This window comes from Myodes glareolus, chromosome 5, assembly GCF_982192425.1.
Source record: "Myodes glareolus chromosome 5, mMyoGla1.1, whole genome shotgun sequence".
Classification (NCBI taxonomy): Eukaryota; Metazoa; Chordata; class Mammalia; order Rodentia; family Cricetidae; genus Myodes; species Myodes glareolus.
Genome location: NC_142030.1, coordinates 15,174,967 through 15,187,799, shown reverse-complemented (window position 1 = coordinate 15,187,799; position 12,833 = coordinate 15,174,967). Strand labels below are relative to the sequence as shown.

Here is a 12,833-nt window from a genome sequence, read left to right as displayed (position 1 = left end):
TGGTCACCTAACTCCAGGCCTCTGTCTGCAGGGCAAGCAATGTCCTAACGCACTACCAGCTTTCAAAGGCAACTCAGTACTAGATACTAGGAAAGGGAAAACAGTGGGCGAGAAAGGACTTCTGCTCCCCACATCAGACAGCGACCGCGGACTTCACCACGGGGCAGGCCTCTGCCAGGGTTTGTCTCCATCTGTTTCTGCAGGCTTCCACTCCCCACACAGGGACCCGCACCAGGAACTCTCTGTCCCCTTCTCTTCCCCAGGCACTCTGTCTGATACCAATTCAAAAATCTTACCAAACTCCTCAAAGTACATTTCTTTAGAAATGGATGTGTGTGGTAATTTATTTGTCTCTAAGAATGGGAGTCACAGCACTACTGGAAGTGGGCTAGGCGAGAGTCCTAGTCACTTGCTACCCTTGTGGTAAAAAAAAAACCACGACTAAAAGCAACTTATCTTACCCATCCAATCACAGCCCATCATTGAGGGAAGCCAAGGCATGAACTCAAGTAGGGAAGTAAGCTGAGTCAGGAACTGAGGCAGAGACCATGGAGGGATTCTGCTTACTGACTTGCTCCTCATGATTTTCTCAGCCTGCTTTCTCATATAAGGCAGAAGGACCACCTGCCCCAGGTTGACACTGTACACAGTGGACTGGGCCCTTCTCTAGCAATGAGCAATGAAAACAATACTCCAACAGACTTGTCTACAGGCCAGTCTCATGGGACATTTTCTCAACTAAGACTGCCAGGTAAGTCTAGGTTTGGGTCAAGTTGACAAAAAAAAAAATTATCAGCACAGTGAGTGCATGGGATGAGGTGGTGTGGTGATTTAAATGACCCTAGAAAAAGTATGTGTTGACAAATAAGAGTATATTGCATTGTCCCATGGAGAAAAAAATACCATCACAGAACATTTAAAAGCATGAGGTTTTCTCTGGGTGGTGGGTTATTAGACTCTTCTGGAATGTATTTATGTACTCTAAAATCTTCTAGAGAAAATGTAGTATTTGAATAATATTAAAATTATGTTTTAAAAAATCCTTAAATATGTGATTGAAAAAAGTGTCTTAATTAAGCAAAGTACTTTCAAAAAAACTATTCCATGTTCCTCTAGTGCCTATCCAGGGTAGAATGGGCAGTGGATAAGAGACAGATGAAAGGCTATAAATAACCTCTGAGTCCTTCGGTAGCCCTGTTCAGAGGACACCGGCCCCTAACTGGCTGCCAGGCACACAGCTGTCTTACTTTGGGGAATAAGGTTCAACTGTCCTTTCCAGAACGGTGGTAAGAAAAATCCCTTGGCACAGGCTCTTCTTCCCTATTGGCCCGCCATCAAAAGGCAGAAATAGTTAATGAGCGCTGACTCTACACACAAAGCCCCTGGTATTCCTAATTTAGAATCAAATAACAAGTGCTGTGACCATATTTTCTCATATGAAAGACACAAATGACTAGGGGTCCTTCAAGGCCAGATGGGGAAGCAAGCCAAGGCTCTGGGGCCATACCTAGCCTCACCGGCATGCCTGGAAGAAACGAGGTTATTCTAAAGGATCAGTTGTGCCCATCCCTACAGCTATGTTGTCTGTGGTAACAACGAACTCCAATGATTTAGAATTCTCCCAGGAATTTCGCATCAAGGAAAGAAAGTGGCTAAAAATTGGCCAGCTACAGGGGAAATGTTTCTCTTAAAGATTATTTGCATCTTGTCAGCCCTTGTTGCGGGAGTGTGAGCCCTGGACTGTGGCCAATCACAGCAGACCTACACCTAACAGCAAGAGCCTAAGTATGCATATCTCCTGCCTTCTATTGACCTGCTACCCTCATGTTAGGACCTCGGTGATGGCCGGGGCGTGCAGGGCTAGGTGTCGCTGGATCTCTTCTTAACGTGACCACACTGAAGAAATCTCCTTTTTCTGGTTTTCACTCTTACTTTTGCTCTTTTAAATTGGTTTGTTATCAAAGATGAGTGGCTAAGCCTGGCTTGTTAGAGCAGCTAGGTCATCAAGCCTGACCCCAACTCTGAGAACACTACTGTCTATTTTTATAAATAAAGTTGTACTGTAGACTCCAATTCTTCCAAGACATCTGGAGAGGTCGCCAGAACTGTATCCTAACATGTCCGTGAGGATGGTACTGGGACAAGGATTGCCACCCTGCCAAGCTCATCTCCTTACATCCAGGAATGAATCTGACCTCTATCCAGAGGCTGGAGACCACCTTTTACTGGGTTAAAGGTTTAGGGAAGGTAACCCCTGTGTGGTCAGGAGTGGGAGTAGAGGGGTGTCAGATGCCAATTCCCTGCACGGATCCTCACAGCCATAACAGCTAACCACCTGCATCCCTTTCCTCATCCCCCTACACAGGAAAAGCACTCAGTCCGCAGCGTGAGCTCTTAGGAGTCCATCACCTCATCACACATTCCTAGATGCTCTAACCAGTTCCTGCTAGGAAGCACTGAGGACATTCAGAACACAGGGGTGTCGGCTGAAAGATACGTGCAGGTAGACAGGCAGCAGACAGGGGTGCACACTGCTCCTCAGAGCTGCTCCCCATGAACCCCAGCCAGATGCAGCCCGGGCAGCAAATACAATTCCACACTACCCTGGAGGCTGGGGCAGGACGATCATGAGTTTGAGACCTGCTTGAACTACATAGCAAAATCCTATCTCAAAAAAAAATGTACATATTCTAAAAGTATTTGGTACAGACTAATCACTGGTCTGAAGCATGGCTCTGCTGCCAACATGCAAGTTAAATTATACAAGCTTGGTTTTGAGCCTCAGTTTCCTCGCCTGCACTAGATCTCTTACATGAAAATATGAGGGTGTTTAAGGCATGCATTGGGCATCCAGAGCCATTGGTTGGTGTGGTTATTAACTTTACGACCATGCAGGTACCCTGGTATAGACCTGGTGAAAGTGAAAAGCGCATAGATAACCGCTAGTATCTTTTCACTTCTGAGTCAGGGAGACAGGCAGTACTGGGGAAGGACGGGCTTGTCTTCACCAGAGTGGTTTATTTAGCGATGTGGTATGAGGCACCACCCAGGAGAGGTGATTCAGTATGCTGCTGACAGTCAGCTTAAGATACTTTGGAAACACACTGGACATAAACAATCAGAGAGTCCCACACCTAGAGCCGAACACAAGACAACTGTCTCTATGTCCTCGCCTCCCTGGTCCCCTAGACACACAGACACTGACATAGCAACAGCAGCACACCATTCAAAAGCAGTGTTCAGAGGAGCCAGGCTGCGAGGCATCCAGCTGGCTTGACGAGTCTGCAGACACGTTTTCCTCTATCCGTCCCAACCCTGTCTACAAGAGGGGATGGGGAAAGGGAAGAGGAAGAAGGCAGCAGGCAGCTGTTGCTCAAGAAGCAAGTCGCCCTGGCTAAACAGGACATTCTAGAGCAGAGAAGGACATAACAACAAACCTGGCCACAGCAATGTCCAGTGTTAGCTACCAATACCTCTGCAAGCAAGAGCCACCAAGTTGCTCTTCAATTTCTCAAACAACTGAGATGTTTGTAAGAGTGGCAAGTGGTAACCACCTGCAATTCATCAGCAATTTATTCTGCTTCCCTCCTCCATACCAGGAGTGGAGACAAACACGTGTCATGCTATGTGAACAGTCCCCAGAGTGTAGCATCCAGCTCGGTGAACAGCTGTCCCCTACTTCCTGGACAGCACACATAACAGGCTACAGGTGACAGACTGACAGCAAAAATGGGTTTCTAGCTTCAGACCTTGGGGATACCAATTCTGCTCCGGGGGCCAGTGTGCCCCATTTCCCCATGTGTAAATCATGATAGTACTATTTACCCTTGGAGTCCAGGAGGATGACAAGGAGTCACCCAGAGCTCTTTCTGAAGTGGTCCTTCAGATTTAACCAGGTCTGCAGGAAATAATGCTTAAAAGAATTAGGAAAGACCCATCTAGACATTCTACCAAAAAGGAGAAGCTGCAGCGCCATCTTCACAAAGGTGCAAGCAGAAGAAAGCCTGGACCTCAGCAGAAGACCAGTGCAGAGTAGAGGCAGAAAGTGGAGAAACACCTCTGTGCTGTAAATTTCATCTCTCTCTCTCTCTCTCTCTCACACACACACACACACACATTCTCTCTCTCTCTCTCTCTCTCTCTCTCTCTCTCTCACACACACACACACACACACACACACACACACACACACACACACACACACACACACAGACCCGTTCTTTCAATCCCACAATTCATGCCCAGCATCCCTGAAGCAGACACAAGCAAGCTCCTGCAGACTCTGCTCTCCCAGGAACGGAGCATGAATGCCTCCTGCTGCCCATGTGACGCCTGAAGTGTGAGCAAGCGGGACTCTCCAACCTACCTCGGCCACTGCTGTCCACTTCCTGTCCCTCATGTGTCCCGACCACTCTCCCTCCTGCTGGACCTCATCAGTTCCCTCCACCAACCTCTCTTCACAGCTGAGCCAGCTCAAGCCGGTCCTAGTTCTGCCTGCCTCCCCTCTGTGCAGGGTCTTCCGGGCTGCTGGCTTCTCTCCATGGGCTAGTCAAGGCCTTCCCCATTCTCAGCCAGGTAGGCTCTCGGAACCAAGTTTTGCACATCTGTACTATACACCCATTCCAATACTACAAGCAACTACAAGGCATGCAACAGAGCTTTGAAGGGTGATGAAATTATTCTAACTTTGATAGTACTCATGGTTAAGTGATATTTTTTCAACTGTATGAAAAATAGGTGAATCTGGTGCAACCAAATTATATCTTAATAAAAAAGGATGGAAAAGAAATAGTTCCAATGGCACTCAGCCGTCATCCGTCTGATACTAACATTATCACCTTCCCCCAAATTATTTCTTCCTCCTATGGCCTCAATTTCCAGTAACAACTCCATTACACAACTCTGTCCCCATCTAGAACCCTGGCCCAATGTCCCATCTGCACATACTCAGTCCAAACCCTGAGTCCTATGGTCCCTCTGATTCCACCACTCGTGATTCAGGTCACCCTCTGCCCCTCACTCCTGTTCCTATCCCATGTGAAGAAACAGGCCCATTGAGCTTGCCCCCCGACCTCCTTCCCCCTGCTTCTCCCCAGTCCTGGACTGTCAACGGGAATGTTAGAGCTATTTCCGGTTGTCAAACCAAGACGACTCTTCAAATATCCCTGTCTAATTTTGCACATGGCTCTAGTTTCAACTGACAAGATAATGACTCAGTGCTGGCGGCTCTTAATGGAAAATTTTCCTGCCAAGTTTCAAGCTTCCCAATAATAAAGTCACTTTAAGAAGGAGTCTTCCAGATCCCTACTATGGGTAACAAAGGGCACCCCCAGAAACCTCCCAGTTGGGGTATTCCCTCTAGTGGAATCCTGACACATGCCCACAGGATCAATTAAGAAGTACAAATTCACAGTAGAGGCTTGGGATATTTTTCTTACCCAGCGCATTTATCCAGTGCACTATCTCTCATCTTTTCTGAACAGCTATCAATTTAGGACCTAACAGTTCAACACCTAAATTCTGGGCTACCCTGAAAGCAAAACGTAGTCTCAAAGGCAAAGCCTCTTCCTTTGCACAAAAAGAAATGGGGCATGGCTTCTGATACTGATCAACTATAAGTGAATTCTACAAACTCTACCTGTGCACATGTGCAAGTAAGCATTGTGGTGTCCAGCCAGACAGTCCCTGAAGGCACGGGCATGCTCTCCTTCCACATTACAAGACACAAAGACGTCCAAGCAAGCAATGAAGATCGGTCCCACTTGTTTGCTCACCAACAAAGAACCAACCTATGGTGGTTTCCTGTGCTTGCCCACCAAGCCTCCCAACGTTCCTATGGGCACACACTGCCAGTTTTCCTCGTCCTCAAACTTTGACCCCATCTAGTCACATTCACCGGCACCAAAGCCCATGGTTTTTCTGCTTTCGCTTTCTTCTAGGAGGTTTCACCTGTACACTCAGGGTTCCCCGTTTGTTTACAGCAAACGGGGACGTAACACCATCCTAAATTTCTCAACTACTTGTGGACAGGTTGCAGAGAGGTTGCTGGCAGCATGGGATGGCCCTGTCTGGAGTCTTGCCTGCGTGCTTCTCAACCAAATTTGCTCTTCTGTGGTATCTGGCAATGTCTGGTGACATTTTCAATCGCCACAATTAGTGGGACAGGGGAGCTCACTATTTGTTTAGCGGATCTAATCCAGGGATTTTGCTACACACACTATAAGGCACAAGACAAGCACACACAGTAAACAATTATGAATCCAAAACGTTAATAGTCTGGAGTTGGGAAGCTGTGTCCTAGGTGGCTCACTAAACCAGAGAGAATGATCAGATTGCCTGCTACACTTTGCCTTTGAGTCACTTGGTCCAAAAAAAATAAATAAATAAAAATAAAAAATCACAGTTCAGCTGTCCTCATTATTTGCAAGGTTAACTATCAAATCCAAAGCTACCCTCTGAGTCTTACGGATGCTGCTCTTGTGAGCACAAACACCTCTAGACCCTTCTCAAAAGAGCCTTCCTCACTCCAGAAGTTTCCAAACAGCCTTCCTACCAGCATGACCCACCATCCACAGCACCACAGCACACCAAATCCTTGGGCAAGGTGGTCGGCCTGGCGTCCCCAGCTCCAGAATCCTGTCCCACTGACATGAAGCACAAGAGAGCATGAGGCAGTCTTCTATCAGGCTGCAAGCCCAACACAGACTGGGAGTCCGCACAGAGCCTCTGCCCTTTCAGGAAGCCCCGGCCAAGGAAGGGTCCCAGCACCCAGACCTGCCCCAAAGGAGTTCTGTCCCCTCACACTTAGAATTGTAGCTTGGCTGAATGTGCAAGAGAACGAGGGGACTCAATCCAAAAAAATTGGTGCTCGCAAGAGCACCAATGTCTGGCAAAACAAGAAGAAGGAGCAAAAAAACGAAGAAAAGGAACAAGGAAGGGACACCTTCCTCGAGTTCACCCCAGATCTAGCTGTGAAACCCAAGAGCTGGCTGGGGCACAGAAGTTGTAGTTCTGACACAAACTGCAACCTGAGCCCGAGGCACCCTGCGATGTTCTGGGAGTTCAGAGAAACATTCTGAGAAAGGCAGCCACGTGCGTGAACCACGCAGAGGCCGGGCAAGCGAGCTCCGGATGCCTCCCGGAACCCACGGCTCCAAGCTCGGCCCTACGCTCGCTGGGCCAGACCCGGTACGGGAGACCGCTGCACCCCAGCCTGGCCCCGAGGTGCCGCGGCTGCAAAGCAAATTCGCAAGCCCGGGCCGCGTTGTCACTTGAACGGACCCCGGGGTGCTGGGGTTAGCAGCGGGCCAGCACCGGCAGCCTTACCCGGCTGCAAGAAGGCAGGTTCCTCTGTCAGCTACGCAACGCCTTCCCGCGCTGCAGCCGTGAGAGCGCAGGGCACACGCTCCGAATCTGTTTACCTTCTAGCCCGCGCGCGCACGCCCCGCTCCTCTTGCCCCGCCTACTATTCTTCCCATTGGCTGACCCGCTCAGCTTTCCCCGCCTATCAGCCTTCCCATTGGCTGCGCCGCCCGTAAACTGACCCAAGGCCCCAGGACGCAGTGGGAACGTGCTCGGCCCGCGGGTGCGCTGCTCACAGCCAATAGGGACTAAGGGTGGAACGACAGCAGCCAATGATAGGCCGCTCTAGAGGGCATGGGTTCCTTCTCCGCCTGTTCGCTGCCCTTTCTCCCTGGTTGGGAAAGCGGTGTTGGTGTTCCGCGCGTGCGTTCTGATGGCTGACACGCGTTCACGGGGCGACCTCGAGTTTAGCCTCCTAGAGGCCTTGGCAGGAAGGCCTCAGAAGTTCAGGTGGGACCACAGAGAACCCTGTTGTCGTGTGGCGAGGTCTTCCCAGGTTCTTCAAAAAGCCACGGCGCGACACCAAAGCCCCACCCCCTCCAACTCTGTCTTTAGACTAATTGTGCTTGCCAAAACAAAACAAGGAATCCTTCCCCAATTTGAAAGAAATGGCCCTGAGGAGCGCACTTGAGTACCCCAGGCCCGCAAGAACTGCTTACCCTGAGAAGATAGAATTACAGCAAGATCCATCCTGCGCCACCCTTGTACCACGTGGGAGAAAATACCTAGCCTGGATGCCTTTCCAAGATGCTTTCACTCCAGCTCAGCCCTTGCTCCTGGCAATGCCAGGCCAACTTCTGTCTTAAAGTACCTAAGAAATCGCTATCCACCCCAGTGATTTATTTTTCATTTTCATCAGATTAATGATTTTGACCTTATTCCTTGGGAGAATAATGATCTGTTTTTACTATATAGTTAAGATCATTTCTCTTTATCTGAAACACACACACACACACGATTTCCTCATTCCTGCAAGTTAAGAATTCCTAGAAGCTCTTTTTCAAATATGTAAACAGTATTGTGCTTATGTCTTTTAAAATCCTTAGGATTTATGGATTCATTCCAAATTACTGGAAAATGATAGAATGTATGGAACTAGCTTCAAAATATTCAAGGGCTGGAGAAGTGAATGGGTTATGACTTGACAAACTTGGGCAAGGTACTGCGCGATTCTAATTGGTCTTAATAATAACCCCCCCCAAGTCAGATTTCGGGGTAAATGCTGAAAGATCAAAGCAAAACAGTCAGCCACTAATTCTTCCTCAGACCTAGTGGGCCATCCTATCTCTAGGAATCCTCAGACTGAATCGTGAGCTCCTGTCTCTTCCCATCCTCTCTCCGCCCAGCCATATCAGTTCCTGTCTCCACCTCCCTAGTGCTGGGGTTAAAGGTGTGAGCCCCCACTGCTAGGCTCAGTGTCTCTTTTAGACTAATCCAATCTCTTTCATTCTCCTCAAAACCCTCAAAGTCAGGCTTTGATAGTTTGGATCTTGGATGTTTTTCTCAAAACCCACTTGTTAAAGTCTTGCCCCCAAGAGACTACTATGGAGAGGCTGTCAAATGTTTAGAAGTACGGCCTAATGGGAGGAAGTCACATCATTGGGGTTGTAATTTTATATGGAATTTGGGAACCTGGGACCCTTCTCTCTCACGCCATGAGGTAAGCAGTTCTGCCCACTACACCATTCTACCATGACATGCTGCCTTCTGAGGGTCCCCCAAAGCAACAGCCCAGCAGACCAGGGCTTGAACCTCCAAAACGGTGAGCCAAAATAAACCTTGCCTGACTTTAAAATGGTAAGCTTCAGTATTTCGCTGCATTCAGAGACAAGGCTTTTCTGTTTCTTTAAAATTCAGGCTTTGAACATGCAGATTGTGATTTGGATCAAAATTAAGAAGTTCTGCCTTTGTTTCTATATTATTTCTATCAGTCTTATTTCTCCGAGACATCCATTTTATATATGTGTGAGTGTTTATGTATGTATATAAATGTGTGTATGTATATATATATATATATATATATATATATATATATTTGTATACCTGATGTTATATCCTTCACTTTTTCAAGCTGAATAATTTCAGTGGCCATATTTCCGGCTGTGCTGTTTCTTTCTCTGCCCCTCACATATGTTGTCCAGCTCCACTAGTGAACTTGTCACCTCATTTACTGTATGTTTTCAGCTCTGAAGCGTTTTATTATTCTTCTCATTTTTTTGCATCTCTATTTGTGTGGTGTCATTCTTATATTTTGGGGTTTTTTAGACATACTTCCAATCATTTCTTTGAATATATTTGAAATAGATGATTTAAGGATTTTGCATAGTTAGCACAATATCTTTTATATTTCCTCTGAATATAAGCTGTTTGTTCTTGTAGGTTTGTGTATCTTGTGTTGTGGTTAAAAAATGGATATCTTAACACTGTATAACTTTAAGACAATTCTGAAGCCATTTCTGATAATTCTGAGCCCTCTCAGTCTCAGCAGTAATGTTCCCCCTTTCCCCTCTGGGAACCAAGAACCTAACAATTGCACACGTACTGAAATGTTGGGAACTTTCCATCATCTCCCTGAGCCCTTGTGAATGTTCTCCAAATAGAACTCAGTTATTGAATAGGGGCAAGATAACCCTTAGGAGTTGACTTAGTGACTGATGTTTTGACTTAGGCCCTGGGAAAGGTGCAAAGCGACCCTCAGATGTTTTCCCTTACCTCATCTGATCTGGTTACTGCTCTCCAGCCAATTATTGGTAATAGCCCTTTTGAATAAGCCAATCATAATAGTTAAAGAACAACCCCAGACACCCCCTTCCTTCTGTGGCTTTTTCCTTTTAAAATAGCCTGTACCAGCCATTCTGGGTCTTTCTAGCCTCCTGAATGCTGGAAGACCCTGTCATGACAGAATTAATAAAATTCTCATTTTTTTACATCAGCTGTGGTGTGAGAGATGGTCTCTTGGGGCAACTCCTCCTCGGTGATTGGATTCTAGGGTCCAACAACACAGCATGACATCTTTGGAAATCAGACTCTCCTTTCTCACCAGGATCTATCATTGTTGCTCCTTATAATTGTTGTTTAATAACTTTTCAAAACTAATATGTAAAGTCTGTATTTCCTTCTCGTGTGTGACTACCAAAGTCTCTATTTAGGCTACTAATCAGATAAAAAAAAAAAGACAGAGTCTCATAAATGTCTGGAACCAGTAAGTCACCAGTCACAGTAAACAACCAGCCACTGGGTGCTTGTTGGAGCATGCCTTCAGCGCTCAGCCAAAAAGGTGACAGCTCTGCCTTAACCTAACTTCCTGCTTGCACAATCTCTGGGTCACTCAGAGGTGAAATCCAAGCGCCTTCTCCAGTTGTTCCTGACCCTAAAATTGCCAGCCACATGCATGACTGTTAGTGGTCCCAGGAATATGTGGACATCTCATTCCCCTGCAGCTCCTTTAACGCTTTTGGTTAGTCTGTTGTTTACCCAACCACCTCAGACAGCTGAGCAATTAAACAAGGTACCTGTGGTGTTGCTTTGTGGACAAAGGCCTTCTAAGAAAAAGGCTCCCAACAATAGGAAACTTAAGTTGAGTCAAATAGACAGACTCCAGAAACCACTAGATGGTAAAAGAATGGCAGTTCTTTGAGGAGAAGAATTCATATTTCTGGCCCCATTTTGCTCCCTGAGATGGTAGCATGGCTATCCCAGAGAGGCAGGTTGTCATTTTTAAGACTTCTGTGTAGCCGTCAGGAGTGAGGGGGCTGTAGCACAATTAATAAAAACCAGAGACAGAAATTGGGTTTCAACCTGAAGGTCAAAAAAGCAAAACAGCCAACTACTGGCTCTTACCTTTACCTCAGTCCAAAATGGCGATCTCGCCTCCAGGAATCTCAGAATGAGACTGTGTGTGAGCTATCTCTTCCTGTCTTATATTCCTCTCTAGTACTGGGATTAAAGGCATGCACCACTACTGCCCGGTTTCTATGGCGAACTAGTGTGGCTACTGGGATTAAAGGTATGTGTCATCACTGCCTGGTCTGTAAGGCTGACCAGTGGGGCTGTTTTACTTTCTGAACTTCAGGCAAGCTTTATTTATTAAAATAAAAATGCAATCTCACTAAAGGGGGCTAAGACTAGAGCAAGCTAAAAATTCTAAAATGCAGCCCTTTTTCTTCAATAGATATTCTCTAGGTTGTTGTCAGAGTTCTAAAGGAAAGAATATTCAGTCTTTGCCAGCTTTTCCGTCATCTTAGTGGAGGGCGGAATGTTCACGTCTTTGCCATTTTTGTCACCTCCTTCTAAAGACAGTCATTTGGCTTTAGCCCGCAAACATCACCTTCTCCTGTTTCTGTAACCCTCCTAGTAATAGAGATATTCTACAAAGACACTCATGTTCCTCCTTTTGGCTGTCAGACTTTGGAAACAATGGAGCCCAAGAAGTTGGAGTTTTCCCAGAAGTTTATGCTGGGGGAAGGAAAGGAATGAAGGCTGGTGCCAGTCGGGGTGGGGAGGGGGTAGTCTCCTGGAAGGTTTCACACAGTTCTGAGTGTGTCAGACCACCATGCAGGAGAGACTGGAGCCGAGACTGCAATGTACAGGACCACACCTTGACCAGGACAGCTTAGTTATGCATCCCTAGGCATTGTTTAATCCTAAACCTCATGTCAAGACTCTGAAGATTGACTTGGGCGTGGGCCACTAGACGCTTTGTTTCCTTTACCAGTGTGACCACACAGAAAACATCTCTTCTGCTTTGCCCTACCACTCGTTTGCTTAATTAGCCTATGACGGAGACGAGCTTGTTCAGGCTGCCCAGCCCAGGCTCTGACCCTAACAACTCAACACTTCTGAGAAGTAGTCATACCTTCCGCTGCTGAGCCCCGAACCTTGGCATCCTCCTTGACACCTGTTTCTATCTCACCTCACATCAGATCCAAGCCCAAATTCTCCCAGTCCGTCTTCAAAATGGCTGCTGAGTCAGCCAGTTTTACTCAGCATCACCACTGCCCTCAGATGAGCCAACATCACTTAGCACCTGCGTCATTAGGCAGCTCACTGGTCCTCTGTCTCTTCACGTCCTCCTACAGTGAGCCTTTGTTTCATTCTAAAGCAACAGGCAGACAATCCCATTTCCAGATTCTCTTCCTGCTGTGGCTTCTCATCTCATTCAGAACAGAGTGCTCCCCAAGACTCCACATGACCACACCCCTGGGCATCTTTCAGGTCTCCTCTTCAACCGCCACTTCCTTTTCTCGCTTTACTCCAGTAAAAAGGCCTCCTTGACATGCTTGAAAGTGTGAGGAACAGTCTCAGCTGAGAGACTGCTCTGGCGCTCCCCTGTCTGGAACTTCCTCATGGCTCGCTCGAATGTTTTACACCCATCCCTCGCAAGATGTCACCGTACTGTTCTACCTGACCCTTATTTGGCAGTAAGGGAGCTCACCGCTCCTTTATCTTAGTTTTCTTTCTGTCCCTGGTGC

At 47.0% G+C, this 12,833-nt stretch overlaps 1 protein-coding gene across 1 annotated transcript in view; it reads right to left on the bottom strand.

The window, feature by feature from the left end:
- Coq8a (coenzyme Q8A) overlaps positions 1-7,446 on the bottom strand; it is a 28,183-nt gene extending 20,737 nt beyond the window's left edge. Inside the window, exon 1 of the mRNA XM_048436484.3 lies at positions 7,327-7,446. The gene's annotated coding sequence lies outside the window, so the exon portion shown is untranslated. The remainder of the gene's footprint in view (positions 1-7,326) is intronic.
- Positions 7,447-12,833: the final 5,387 nt, after the last annotated feature.